At 42.9% G+C, this 10,592-nt stretch overlaps 1 pseudogene; it reads left to right on the plus strand.

The window, feature by feature from the left end:
• Positions 1 to 3,153: 3,153 nt before the first annotated feature.
• On the plus strand, positions 3,154 to 4,373 carry LOC109382789 (tetraspanin-7 pseudogene; annotated as a pseudogene).
• The last annotated feature ends 6,219 nt before the right edge of the window (positions 4,374 to 10,592 follow it).

Here is a 10,592-nt window from a genome sequence, read left to right on the forward strand (position 1 = left end):
AGACCTGTATGATGGTAGCCAGCGGGCACAGGGGCACCACCCTGGCCTGAAGGTCTGCACTTGGAGACCATCGCCCCGCCGTAGGCCGCAGGGAAAGACTTCATGTTCTCAGGACAAGGGGACCTTTGCCTCTGGAGACTGATTTGGGAATGAAAATAGGAGGCTGTGGGCGAGTTTCAGGAGAGACCAGCTCCCAGAGCCTGGGAACACCGTGGAGCTGTGACTCTGTGGAAGCCAGGTGGAGGGTGAGGGGCTCCCTAACAAATCTGGGGATCAAGGGTAACAGGAAAGACAGAATGAGGAAGGAGCTCAGTGACTGAGGGACCTGGAGCAGGGAACACAAAAAATGAAAGGTCATGGAGACTTTCTCCTGTCTTCCAAAATTCTTTAATGTTTTCATATTGTTTTTATACGAGAGAGAGAGAGAGAGAGAGAGAGAGAGAGAGAGAGAGAGAGAGAGAGAGAAGAGAAAATGCAACATCTCTTGAAAATTTGCGTCTGGATCTATGCTCTGGGCCCCTAGTCTTTCCTGGCAGCGGTTATTTCTTCCTGACTCAGGGCTGAAGATCTGGACTGGAAATTATACTCTTAGATATCTCGTGAAAAGTAAAATGGAATCGCATCCTGTTTTCTCCCTCTTTCTCACTATGTCAGTTGCAGGGGGAAAAGAAAAGAATATGAAAAGCAAAAAGGATTCACAAGAGATTGTGAGACTAGAAAGTGAATCAGAAATGAAATAAAACAAAATGTTAGTTTTAATTTTCTTTAACAACTCAGAAACCTAGGTCAACCGATTATGAGAGGGGAGGTGGGCGCAATTGCACCGGACGCCCCAGGATGGATGGGCTTGGCAGGAGGCATTTAGGATGAGAACCAGGGAAACACGTCCCGGCCAGCTCGCCGCTGGGATTATGGAGTCTCCCGAGCGGAAAGGGGCTGCGGGATCTCGCCAGGAGCGCGCACAAGCACATCTGCCTGGAGAAGGAGGGCTGCGGGGGCGGCGGGCGGGGTGCAGGGTTGGCCTCTCACCTCTCTTGGGAGGGCGCTTCTTCCATCCAAAAGCCATTGTCTGCCTGTGAATGTGCTTTCATCAGCTGCAAACCGTATTTATGGCTTCTTGGAATTTTCCGAATGAAGTAACTTTTTTCCCCAGACCATTTTCTTCACAACTGAAATTGGATAACCACAGTCCATGGAGACAAACAAAACAGCATGACATCACCCACCAGGGAGTTGTCATTTCAGATACCTTCGCAGCCTTTTGTTCAAGATCAAATGGGTGTGATTTGCCTTGTGGAAGTCATCCTACCCCGGCAGAGGAGGGGAAGTTCTGAGCTCTGCCTGAGGAGCTGGGAAGGGGGAGGGTGGCAGGTCCCCTGGGTGGCCTGCAGGGTGGGACTGGACAGGAGGGGCCCCCGGCAGGGAGGTCTCTGTGCTTCCTCTTTAAATGTAGCGCTTCAGAGATGCCTCCCCTTGACAGAAATTGTGACAGGGACAGCCACACCTGTCAGGGACACTGACGTCTGTGTTCCTCCTCTCTACGCCTTTGACGCTCCGGTATTAGATAGCAGCCAGGTGCAGAGCGCTGACCTGGAGGTTAGATGGCCTGGATTCAGCGTCTGTCAGGACTTGCAAGCTTCCAAGCCTCAGTTTCCTTCTCTGTAAAGGTGGGGGAGGGTAAAAAAATCCCAGTCCTGCTAACAGAGACACACTGGGACCAAATAAGAGAATATAAGGACCTGGAACTCAGAGGGTCTGCCTCTCCTGTTTTTGCCCTCAGATCTCTCTTGATTTTCAGAGGGAAGTTGTGTTCTGTAGCTCCTCAAATGTCCTCGGTTTCCTGCAGGGAGGGTTCAGAGAGACTGGCAGGGAGTGTGGTTAATGTCCTCTTGAGCTAATAATTAAAATATTATTTAATGAAAGCTCACAGAAGAGCGGAAGCTATCCAGTCATCCAGGAATCCAGTCAGCCAGTGCCTGGGGGCCTGACCAATTACAAAGAAACAGAAGTTGTTGTGTCTTTTGGGGTGTTGTCATGGTTCTAGATAGTAGTTGGCCTAAAAGGGAAGTAATCATATCGTTATGCTAATAACTGAGAGTTACCAGGCCCATGCTAATAACTGAGAGTTACCAGGCCCTGCATTGAGCATTTTACATCCATTATTTCCTTTGAGCCTCTGGTTAGTATTACTATTCTCACTTAACAGATGGTGAACCTGAGGCTAGGGGCAAGTGGTAGGAAGCCTGCCAGGACCATTTCACTACAATTGTAGGCTTGAGATCCAAAGCCAGGTCTGGCTGACTCCAAGGTCCCTGTGTTTAACTAGCAGGCCATTCTGCCTCCCAGTCACAGATGGAGGGTATCTGTGAAAAGGTGTGCCTTGTTTGTTTTCATATGAACGGCGAGGTCGGAAAACCGCCTTGTATGTTTGTGTGTGTATTTCCCTTGGGGTGCTGAAGGTGGAACATCTCATCTCATCCCTTTGTATCCATTCTTGCAAGTCAGAAGCAGCATGTTGAAGCTCTGTTACAACTTATTTTATACAAATTAAATGATCAAGAAACCTCATATATCCATAAATATTTTAAAAGGCTGACATTTGACATAAGTTGACCATCTATATTTATTCCACAGCTGGTAATATTATTTGAGCAGAGCAGTTGTAAGCCAGTGAACCAAAGTTAGGCCACAGTCTGAATAATTAGGACTCCTTTAGTGACAATAAAGAATTTCAGAAGGGCCGGCCGAGTGGCTCAGTTGGTTAAGAGCTTGCTCAAGAGTGCAAGCTCTGAGCAACAGTGGTTCGAGTCCTGGCCCAAGCTGAGCAGCCACTGAGCTGCCAACAGGTGGCAGGATGGCTCAGCTAAAAAAAAAAAAAAAAAAGAAGAAGAATTTCAGGGGGTGACTGGTTAGCTCAGTTGGCTAGAGCATGGTGCTGATAACACCAATGTTGCCAGTTCGATCCCCACATGGGCCACTGTGAGCTGCACCCTCCCTAAAAGAGCCAACTATGCCATTAGAGCATGAAAGCAATGTGTAACCAATGACCATGGCTGTTCCCCAATAAAAAAAAAATTTTTTATATTTCAATCAGCAAGAGAAAAAGGGCTCAGCCACATAACTCTGGAATTGGAATAATTTCTTTCTAATAAGAATAAGACTTTCTGAGTGTGGCATCGTGGAGAATGGAGACCAAACCTGTGATTACCTGTCTCAAAACCCTCCTCATCATCTACTCCTTCATCTTCTGGATCATTGGGGTGATTCTGCTGGCCATTGGGAGTGTGGGACAAACTCACTCTGGGCACCTATATCTCCCTTATTGCTGAGAACTCCACCAATGTTCCCTATGTGCTCATCGGAACTGGCACCACTATCATCATTTTTGGCCTGTTTGGATGCTTTGCTACATGCCGTGGTAGCCCATGGATGCTGAAACTGTATGCCATGTTTCTGTCACTGGTGTTCCTGGCTGAGCTCGTAGCTGGCATTTCAGGGTTTGTGTTTCGTCGTGAGATCGACACCTTCCTGAGGACCTACACGGATGCCATGCAGAACTACAATGGCAATGATGAGAGAAGCCGGGCGGTGGACCATGTGCAGCACAACCTGAGCTGCTGTGGTGTGCAGAACTATACCAGCTGGAGCACCAGCCCCTACTTCCAGCAGCATGGCATCCCCTGGAGTTGCTGCATGAATGAAACCGATTGTAATCCCCAGGATCTGCAGAACCTGACTGTGGCCGCCACCAACGTTAACTAGAAGGGTTGTTATGATCTGGTGACTAGTTTCATGGAGACTAACATGGGAATCATCGCTGGAGTGGCTTTGGAATTGCATTCTCCCAGCTGATTGGCATGCTGCTGGCCTGCTGTCTGTCCCGGTTCATCACGACCAACCAGAATGAGATGATGTAAGGAGAAGGCTTTCAAGAATGACAGAATCAGAGAACTGATTTTAAAAAGAACTGCAGCAATCCTTGAAAGACTTCCAAAGAATGTTAGAGTACAGTACATATTACACCTGCCCTGCTCCCCCTAATGCCCCACCCCATGCACAACTGACACTCCCACGCAGTCTCTGCCCTGCCTTTCAGCTCAAATCATGTGTAATGTTCCATTTTGTGAAGCCCTGTTGTGCCAGAATGTAGCCAGGTTCCCTGCATCTAGTCCTAGGGACCCCACCCAAGGCTCCTCCATCTGTACTTGGTCCAACTGCAGCTCATCATAGGTGACTGGTGATCGATCGTACTATCACTGGCCCCACTGGGCCCTGCAAGTAGTGTAGGAGGCTTCTGTTAGCCCTTCATCGTGACCGACAAATGCCACACCCCTTGATGAAGAGAAACAGCTATCTGTTCTTTTGACTTAATCTCCTTTGGCTTTGTTTGCCCTTTACTAAGGCTTTTTCCTGCCTTCTCCAGGCTGCCTAGGACATAGAAAGAGGCACATCAGTAATTATTCATGAGGAGAAAAAAGCATGCATGATGCATGAAGGAAATTGTTGAGTTTTAGGTGGTCTCCTTGCTCATTACTGTTACATGCCTGGGTATGTGTAGACAGTTTAGTGCTCTATGCCTCTCAGTTGAAACCCATATAATCCTATTAGGAAGCTGTATTGTTGCTTCCCATGAGGGAAATAATATTAATAATAACTTGTTTTTCCCCAATTAATTGCTATTGTGTTATTTTACTTCTTTCTGTATTTTTCCTTTGCATTGACATTACAGACATCAAGGACATCATCAAATCAATTTAAAAATGAGTATGCAGGGGGAACAAAAGTAAAAATATTTTCAAAGATCTTAAATAATGCCTCTGTCTAGCATGCCAACAAAAATGCCTTGATGTTGTGAACATTTGAAATACATGTATTAATAAATAGTCATTGCAAAAAAAAATTAAGACTTTCTATTTAATATAATTCGTATTCTGAGCAGGGTCAGATGTCAAAAGAGAATCATAATTTTCGGGGGTGGGAATTCCAGGTCCCTTCTGTTTATAGCATTCTCTGAGTCAGGGCCAGAGAACAGGTAACTGCTAACTTTCCACATTCTCCCTCTCTTCCAACTGTAGCTCAAGACTAGGACAGGGAAGCCTTGGAAAGGTGTAGGGTTTGTCAAAGGGAAAATAATATAGGGCAGAGCTTCTTTGTGTTGGGGACTGGGCCTGCCACTTTCAAGGATTGGGAATACCAGAATGGGAATTCCAGAATGGCTGAAGATTTGTTGACTAAGGATCTAGTGCATTCCCATTTCACATGATGAACACGTATTTTTGAAGATCATAAGAAGTATAGTGGATTTCTAAGCTCAGCCATTAAAACATTTCTGTTATTAGGCAAGATGATGTCACCATCGCCCTGGGGAACCGACAGTGCCAACACAACTGCAACAAAAATCATGAGAGAAAAGTTTCATGCTTCCTAAACGGAAGAAAAGCTCAACTAGAAAGAAAATATAAGCTTCCATAATTCTCATTTACTCTGTTTTCTTCAAGAGTAGTTCTATTAGAGGAATCTCTTTTGAAACAATTTAGTAAACATGGCTACCAATCTGGATCTTTTCTCATGGAACCCAGTGAAAATCGCCCTCTTGATTTTAGGCATTTTAAATGATCTTAGGCATTTTAAAACTTCACAACTGGTTAAAAAGGTACACTTCCCTTCTCAATGTAAACCTGAGATTGGACAGTTCAACATGGAAGCTAGGCATTTTTTTTCTACCCTGTCACTGATGAGGTCTCTGGGTTCTACTCATGGCTGAGAGGCTCCTTAACTGAGGAGGGGCTGTCAGAGCTAATGAGATGATGCCTGGAAGGTTCTATGGGCTCTTATAAAGCTGTTGCTATGAAAATTAATGGATGAGATTTTAATTAATAAAGCAGTTATTAAAGCTTCCATAGCAAATCAAAAATTGTGAGATAATGTGTAAATCATTTGCATAGAAAAAGCTAGACTTCAGTCAATAAATCACATAATTTAATCTGCCAAGAGAAAAAGAGAACTTAATATTACGTCCCTATAAAGTACCAGGTACTTTCAGATGTGGTGACTCACTTAATAGGAGAAGCACATGTTCTGATGGCTACGTGCAAAATCACTAGCATTAGACTGACTCTTGGTTTGGTCTACTCCATGGCTTTAGGAAACATAATATAAGCCTTGTTTTCTTTATGGGAATAACAACAGTATCAGCCCTTGAAGGGCCAGGTGCACACACACACACACACACACACACACACACACACACACACACACAGAGCACTCAGGTAAGTTATTTTTATTTAGTATAAGTTTATGTGGTGGGCATTATTTCTGTTTTACACATGAAGAGATCCTAGAAGATTAAATTATTTGACCAAGGTCAGTCCATATTAAGTAGAGCTGAGATCTATCAACTCCAGGTCTACTTGTTTTTAGCATAGCCACAGCCTCCACTGTCTGATCCAAAACTGGAACTTAAACTAAAATAACAAATAACTGTGGACAGTGCAATAAGGTGAAATACAGAACTGATTAAATATGTCTCCCCTCCCCCATGTCAGGGGGTCTACTAAAATAAAGGAGACTCACCCTTGCCTAAACCTATAGAGTAAGAATTTGGGGATTCCTATATTGTATTTTCTCCTAAACTTGAATCACAGTCCAAAAGAACAGACTGTGCTGATGGAATTGTACTAACTAGGACTATCCAAAGTCAGTTGTAGCTTTTTGCCAGCTTTCTGTGCCAGTGACCTAGAAACTATTTCAGAACCTATTTTTGTTTCTTAGGGGCTGAAATTTTGGTGAAACAGTCCAGCCAACTCTGACCCAGAGTCTTCAAATTTAGAAATTAATCCCCCAAAAAAGAGAATATTAATTTTTATTGTGACAGAGAATAACCTTCTCATAGCTCAATTATAGGAAGAAATAACTAAGTCTGCAATGCCACTTCTCTAAGTATTTGCAATTTATAGCATGAAGATGCAAGAGAATTAGGCTAGCGATTATTCTTAAACCTCCCAAAAGGAATTAGGCTTATGGACACATACAAAAACACATAAGCATTCTGTAGAGCTAACATTGCATACCACACAATTTTAAAAGCAAATAAATGGGTACTATAAAAAGAAAAACAATTGAAATTTGCTGAACTATATTTATTCATAAAGTAATATATCCACACATTAATTTGTAATTATTCCAGCAAATAAAAAAATTTATCCATTTGTTTGTTTTTTTTTTAATCTCAGGAGTAGATTTACTATTATACATTTCTGACCCTAAGTCAGAGCTTATTACTAAATTGATCCTTATATTAATTTAGACATAAAAAAATAACCCAGATTAAAAATAAAACAAACCTTAGGGAAAAAAGGGGGGAAAAGAATCTGTTGAACGCCCCTACATGTGTGATTCCTAGGAGGATACAATGACAGTTTTACCATGAGTGAGAGTTACTCTCCTTCACACATTTTTCATTGCCTTTTTAGGAATACTCCCAAAGATGTGGGAAAGTGCACATAAGAAACATATTGAAGAGCTCAATGAATAACACAACACATCTCTGACACGTGAGAGAACCAGGCAGTGAACGGCCTTGTGAGATACCCTCAAAGCAGGGCATTTTACAATTCCAGGGCTTCAATTTTCAAATGGTCCTGCAACCATCCACGCCCTAACTTGAATTAAAAGTACACAACAGACAATGGGACTGTTCTCTAAGAAGAAATAGTGTGTCTGACCAAGTGAAAATGTGGTAACACCATGCCTGCTATGGAAACTCAGGAGCCTTCTTAGCTTCCTCGCAGCATTTCCATGGTGTGAGGTCTTTACAGCGAAAGTACATTATTCGATGTGCATTTTTTTTGTGAGAAGTGAAAAGATTTCTCACTTAAAATGTTTATCAAGGGAAGATGATAGGTTTGCGGTGACTGTCCTGGGCATAAACAAATGGAGACTGGGGTTACAGAAAAATACATCCTTGGCTTATGAAAGTATCAGCTCAATGAACAGGTCAGTGTTTTGGTTAACTGTTAAAGTATACAGAACACAACTGGCAAGAAAGTTTATCTTTATGTACCTAACACCAGCTACTTGTATTTTAAAATAACATTTGGAATAGCCTATGGTGGCAGGGGTAGACATGTAAGAGGCAGTAGAGGTGAGACTAGTAGACTATGTCTGGATTCACATAACGGCTCTGCCCCTTTCTTAATTGAGGGATCACAGTCATTCAGTCCCTCTTGGTCTTTTCCCCCTCCCTACACGATTTCTAATGTTCCTCCATCTCTACATTCTGTAATTATAGTAACTTCCTAATGTTCATTTATCAGGCTTCACTCAAATGACTGATCATAATGCTAGACTAGAACAAGCTGAGACGTTTGATTTCCAGAGTTTAGAATACTACCTGCTTACTCAGCTGAACTTAAATCCCTTTTGGAACAAAGAGAAACACATAAATAAGGTAAACTGACAATTGCAGGTATGCCAGAAATCATAACTGCATTTTGAATAGGAGGCAATATTGTTTCCAACTGCAAAAGGTCAATGCATTTTCTGCTGTTAGCTTCCAGAAATTATCAGGTATTTTTGTGGTAGTCCTAGCAATTCATACTAATAAGAATAACTTTCTAATTAACTATCTATCCCCCATTACAATCCAAATATAACTTAAGGGGGCTTAAGTACTACAGAATAGCATAAATAAAAAGTGAACATTTAGAGTAAGAAAATAAAACTAAAGATAAAGCTATACGAGTAAACCAGGAATGAGGTGCTAATAAATCACTATAATGTACTTAAAGTGCTTCTGGTGGAACCCAAATTTGGCATTAAGCTTTTCAGCATCCAATGTGGAAGAGGAATTCTACCTGATCAATTACATAATTCATAAAGCACATAAGATGAAAGCAAAGATCAGCAGAAATGCAGTTGTTTGTAGTTCTAAGAAGCAAAAGTTCCTCCTCAGGGGTGTTTATAAAGAGCAGTGCCAAAAGCAGCCCCAGTCACTTTCCTGAGAATAGATGCAGTACTTAGGTACACAGGGCTCACCCGTACTTCACGAGGACAGAATCACAACTAAGCAGAGGGAAGCATCACAGCATGATGCTTAGAGTAAGAGCCTTCCATTCCATACTGCCTGAGTTCAAATCCCAGCTCTGCCACTTACTAGCTGTGAGACCTTGGGCATGTCATTCCAACCACCTCAGGCACCTTAGTTTCCCTGACTGTGAGGTGTGTGGATAACAATCACAATTTGTTAAGATTAAGTGGCTTAATAAGCACTGTATAGCATTGTCATTTAATAACAAAGAGCTTGCCAAAAGCAATTGGGGTGGGCACTGCTATAATCCAGTTCAATATCTAGCTGTACACTGACCTGACCTGAGCCCAAGATAGATCTTCAAACACTGCTGTCCAAGAGAACTTTCTGCAAAAATAAAAATGTTATATATCTGTGCTAACCAATGCAATAACCTTTTGTGGCTAATGAACACTAGAAATGTGGCTAGTTTTGCTTTAACATGTAAATTGGAGTTGGGTTTTAGGCTCAGATTGTGCTAATGAAGAGTTGAATTTATAATTTAATTAATTTAAATTGCTGCAAGTGACAAGTAGCTAGCTACCACACTAGGCAGCGCAAATTTAGAAAATTTCCATCATTGCAGAAAGTTTGGACAGTGTTGATCTAAAAGACCTTCCAAGCAATACTCTAAATATTATCAGCTAAGCTTCTGATATTAGGCAACAAGGAACTCCAGATTGTATTCTCTGACATCTAACTGGGATGTGGCCAAACTTCTGCTGCCAGGTGAATGTGGGTCCCTATCCCTTGGGCTGTGCAGCTGTCTGTGATGTCCAAAGTCCAAGTATGGGTGACTGAACAGAATCCCCACTATCTGTGATTTGAGGGAAGCCAATGAGATGTCCACGGCAGGGCCAAGATTCTCCCTAGAAAATAGTTTTGAATCTCCTTCAGAGCACAAAGGAATGGGCTTGATCCCAAAGTTCTACTTCATCTAACACAGCTGGAATTGTTTCAGCCTGAACGATTTTAATGCATGGTTTAACCAGATGCTGGCCTCTTTTCCTCCCCCAGTTAACGTTTTTTGTTTTTTAGGGGGGTTTTCTTGGCTCTGATGTTTTATTCTATTTTATTTTTAATTGGGGAATTGGGGGAGGGGAACAGTGTTGAGGAATTGGGGAAGGGGACCAGCCAAGTTGTTGCTCTTCAGTCTTAGCTGTGGAGGGCACCAGTAGCCATCTAGCTGCCCGTCGGCAGCTCGTGGCCTCTAAGCTCAAGGTGCTGTGTTATAATCTTAGTTGCGGGTGGGCGTAGCCACTATTCCATGCAGGATTCGAACCCGGCATCCTTGTTGTTAAGAGCGCATGGTCTATCCCCTGAGCCACCAGGGCAACAGCTCAGCTCAATGGCTGAATTGTCTTTAGTTGTGAGCAGGTGTAGCAACTAAAGCAACCTTGTTGTTAGGAGCATGTGCTCTCGCCAGCTGAGCCATCCTGCCACCTGTTGGCAGCTCAGCAGCAACTTAGTTCAGGTGCAGCTCACTGGCCCACATGGGAATCGAACCGGCAACCCTGTTGTTCAG

The sequence above is a fragment of the Hipposideros armiger genome, unplaced genomic scaffold (assembly GCF_001890085.2).
Source record: "Hipposideros armiger isolate ML-2016 unplaced genomic scaffold, ASM189008v1 scaffold_70, whole genome shotgun sequence".
NCBI classification, from domain to species: domain Eukaryota; kingdom Metazoa; phylum Chordata; class Mammalia; order Chiroptera; family Hipposideridae; genus Hipposideros; species Hipposideros armiger.